The 4779-nt window shown below is 38.1% G+C and overlaps 1 pseudogene; it reads left to right on the top strand.

Moving 5' to 3' along the window:
* The first annotated feature begins 4234 nt into the window (after positions 1 to 4234).
* Positions 4235 to 4401, top strand: LOC116508559 (annotated as a pseudogene).
* The last annotated feature ends 378 nt before the right edge of the window (positions 4402 to 4779 follow it).

Here is a 4779-nt window from a genome sequence, read left to right as displayed (position 1 = left end):
CGCATGCCAAGCGCATGAATTTTGATCACGTGACTATGGGGATGGTGCTATAGTCATAAATGTGAAAAACAGTCATAATTTTTTCCCAATTGTAGCTTTTGTCACTAAACAAACAGTTCTAAGTCAAGGGCTACTTGTGCCACTTTTCAAATCTCTTTCTCTTATTCATAAAGTCTATGAAAGAGATAAGAATGGAAAGATGTTCCCAAAGGATACTGACCAAAGGTGTATTGAATTTAACATTCTGCTTCCCATTGTAAGATTAGATTCCTATGGGAATCACATAAGCAGGCTATTAATGTAACTGCATCTTTCCACTGTTGTTGCCATCAAACGATATAATTAAGTAGCTTGTGATCTTGAAAGCAGGATACATTCATCATCGGGGGAAATCCATTGTGATTTTTCATGCATTGAAACTTTAACAGAATCGTCATTGATTTTGAGCATCTCATTTCTGTCTGGCTTCAATGACTACAGATGCTTCCTCCACATCACAGTCATTTGCCTAATATAGGTTTTTTTTACCTGCAGATTGGGTTCACGGAGGCTTCTGCCTTAATCATGTTTACTTTAATTTAATTGCATTGCAGCAGAATAATATAGAGTTTATAGCACTTTTATTTTATTTTTGCTTTTGAAATTGCTTTGTAGGATGAAAGAAAAAGATATATTTTGCCAGTGGTCATTTGATAGAGAGAGACTTAACCTTATCTAACCTCCAAAAATGTAGAATAAAAGTTTTTCTTTAATTTCTTTGTTTGTATCTATTGAACACCTGAATTTTTGTGACCAAGTCATGGGGCCCTTATAAGAATAAAAAATGTAAAATTCCTATTAGGCATAGCCATTATTTTTAAACGTTCATTATGAAGTATTTTTATTAATCAAATTTAGAAACTACCCATCTCATTCATAGAGCGACAGAGTGAGGGAACTTCTGAAGTAGAATAGCCTCCGTTGTTTCCCCATATTCCCTAATATACAACTGCAGTTCACTGTGACAGGAAACAAAAAAAATAGATAAATCAGCTGTGTTTGAAAGAAAGTAAAATATTTGGTTTGAGTCAAGAATGATGATCAAATGTAAAAGACAACAACTGACACTACAGTTAAAAAACAGTAAGTGATATGATAAAAGAAAATTTCTAGATAGAAAAGAATTCACTACATATTGGTTTTTTCACGTTATATTAACTTGTATATGAATCCAACAGATACACAGCCTTCCAATTTTTTCTATGTTTTAATTATTGATTTTTCCATGGGTAATCCACAGATTTTTCAGAGTATTTTGATTAAAAATTTAAGATTCAGCTTATCTACAGATGGGTTTATCCTTGAGTGTTGTAGCCCAGCAGGAGCCGTTGGAGCTGCCACCAGACTCCGACAGCAAGGGGCCCTATGAGTCAGCTCTAGAGGATGTGGAGTACCCTGGACAGGGTTCTGACTCTGAGCAGGGCACAGAGAGGCTGGTTGGCCACCAGAAGGCACCTGAGCCTTGGACCAGTGGGGAGGAGACAAGGGAGAGTGATCCGGACGCCAGTAGTGAGTTGTTCCTGGATGCCCGGCACCGAAGAGCTAATAGGCATCAGGAACAGTTGCGCAAGTACAGGAGGTAATTGCACTCAGCTGGTGGTCATTAGGCTCCTCTCCAGACTATAAAAAGACTGCTTGTGCATACGCCCCTCTTGCAGAAGTCAACACATTGACTAAAAGTTGGAGAACTTTTGTAACTAGCTTGGCAGGCTGGATTGCTGCCAAGGTTTGAGTTGCTGCCAAGGTCCTTAACTGTTTGATATGCTTGGCTTTCAGCCACCGAGATTTTGGTTTCTTGCTATTAAAGTACATTCCAGTTAAGCTTGTCTCGGCATTCGTTACTGGACAGAGGACGGGGTCAGAACACTTGAGTATATATGGGATATATGGTATTTTTAAAAAGTATTATCTGTATATAAAGTGCTCAACTTACCACCACAAAATTTCTCTTATTAATTAAGACGTTTGTTAAGTGAGTTTGGCCCCATTTCATGACCTTCCTTGCCACAATTGTTAAGGGAACCATTGCAGTTGTTAAATTAGTAACACAGTTGTTAAGTGAATGGGGCTTCCCATTGACTTTGCTTGTCAGAAGGTCGCAAAAGGTGATCACATGACCTTGGGACACAACCAAGGTCATAAGTATGAAGTAGTTGCGAAGCATCTGAATTTTGATCACATGACCATGGGAATGCTTCAAAGGTCGTAACTGTGAAAAGCAGTCAAAAGTCACTCTTTTCGGTGCTGTTGCAACTTGGAACGATTGCTAAATGAACTGTTGTACTTCGAGGACTACCTGTAGTTGCAAATTAGCCCATTCACACGTAAACCAATCCCAATTTTGTCACCTAAAATTCTCAGCTTATTCATGACTATATTTGGTATAAAGTAAAAGAAAAAGTGAATCTTGGAAAATTGACATTTTTGAGGCATTTTTGATATCCCACTTCTCTGCACATTTACTTGAAGCTAAGGTCACAGGGTTCAGCAAAGCTCACTCCAGATAAATGCTGAATTCATCTTTAAAGCATAGAAGTCTTTCCAGGGTTAATATTTTTGGGGAGGTGAAAGAAAGGCCATTAATCAGGCTAGCAAACATTTCTTATATAATATTTTTTGCCAAGCTCCAAATGGATGTCAACTTATTTTCTGAAGAAAATCGTTATTTGCTGATATTGTCAAAGAGGAAATTGTTATTAGACTATATTATGCTGCCATCTTTGGCCTGGGAGATTTTTTTTTCACTCTCCCAATTGTCTAAAATTATGGCACCAGATTAGATTAAAAAAAAACAAGTAAAAATATACATATTTCCACTTGTTAATACAATTGGACTCTAATTAGGATTTAATTGCATTCTTAAGGAGTTTATTCAGCTCACATCTTTCCTGTTTTTTCCACTGTGTATTCATCAAGGGCAGGCAGTTTATTAGTAAATGTAGCACCAGGTATATAAACTACTGTCTCCATTCTACTGACGTATTTATGTCGTTTAAATGCAGCGTGTGTCCAGTAATCGTACAGCAGATCTTATGTATAAACTGATCCTAGACAGCTATTTTACTTTTTCTCATACCATCTGCTCACTATTACGCAGATATGAGGAAACAGTTATATTTAGAAGACCAATGTTGGAATGGAGGATGTGACTAAATGATATTAGATCAATTATTAGCAATTGACAAGAGATCAACTCTTACAAAATAAAGACTGGATATGTTGCAGCAGATTGAGGTTTGTAATCTACTTACGAAAGACCAGGACTTGAGACCACGAAGGTGAGAGAAACAGGTTTATTTGATGCAGCGTGTTCACACACCAAAATCTGAACTGCCTGGGCTCTGCCCAGGATGCTACTTTTATGCCGTGTTCCACACTGTGCATTCTCAAGGCGTTTCCATACACGAGACAAGCATAACATTTCGAAAAGGGGAAGTTCATTTGGAATGTTACAGAGAAGTACATAGGAAAATACAAAAAAGAGAAGTTCCTATAATGTCTTAAGCTGTCAGCAGTTTTTACCTCTGTTCTATCTCTCACCCACGCCTGGCTTCCTGTGCCCCTCCTTTACAGGGTCTTGCCACACTATTCAGCCCTATTTTTAATACTTATGAGGAAGTTGGAGAGAAAGTTCACTCCAGCTAAAAGTCAACTTTGGAACTCCAGGGCACTAGAATGAAAAGCCAAGCTAATATGAATTTATAAGGTCCATTCTATTAAGACCACCTAACCTGGCCAGCCACTGGTAGATTTACCTGTGCACCCCCTCCTGCATCAGACATGGATGTATGATTCATATGCTTACTTAGTTCCCTTGGCTGAATTATCATATTTTTCAGAGTATAAGACACACCCTTTTCTCCCAAAAAAGAGGGTGATAATCTGGCTGCATCTTATACACTGAATACAGCATTTTTGGCCTCCTGAAACCCCGCCCCTTTGCAAAAATGGCTGTGCATAGCCTTTAGGAGGCTTCCAGGGTGGTCCTGGGGGCTGGGTAGGGCAAAAATGAGTTAAAAACAGGCTGTTCTTTGCTCATTTTTGCCTCCCCAGTCCCCAAGAGCATTCTATAAGCCTCCTAAAGGCTATGCATGCAATTTTTTTTTTTTGACAAAAATGGGCCTGATTTTATGAAAAATGGGCCCTTTTTGGGAGGTCTTCAAAGTGCAAAACCATTTTTTAAAATTTGCCTCTTCTCCCTTCTCAGCCTTTTGGCTAAGATCAAGTGTAGTATCTGTTCTTATCAGTTTAATCACCTCTTCAAAATCTTGGTGCGTCTTATACTCCGGTGCATCTTATACTCCGAAAAATACAGTATATCTGCATCAAATGATCTTGGAAGCAATTTTCCACAGACACAATGAGTACAGGCTTGTTAACCACATTTTAGCCTAGCATGCTACATGGCTCTAGTCCATATGGTTTATATTTTAATGTATTGTAAGTTAACGGAGTAAAGTATAAGCGCCATCTCTTGGGAACATAGCAATGGAGTACAAAGATGAAATTATATAGTGGGTGTTCCTTGATCCTTATAGAGAAATGCTGGACCTAATTGGAACTCCAATTAGAGTTTAAGTTACTTTTTGAGGAAAAAGAATTTTCTGAAAAGAAATATCAGAAGAGCTGGCATAGAAATTACCCCTCCCCCCTCCAGTTTATTTGGAAACTTTTCTTTGGATAGATTTTCCAATCCTTAGTTTGCCCCTTTTTTCAGATCTAATTCCATTAGTCCATTTT

This window comes from Thamnophis elegans, chromosome 4 (genome assembly GCF_009769535.1).
Source record: "Thamnophis elegans isolate rThaEle1 chromosome 4, rThaEle1.pri, whole genome shotgun sequence".
Lineage (NCBI taxonomy): Eukaryota > Metazoa > Chordata > Lepidosauria > Squamata > Colubridae > Thamnophis > Thamnophis elegans.
The sequence above is the reverse complement of the archived record's forward strand: the minus strand, read 5'-3'. Positions and strand labels throughout refer to the sequence as shown.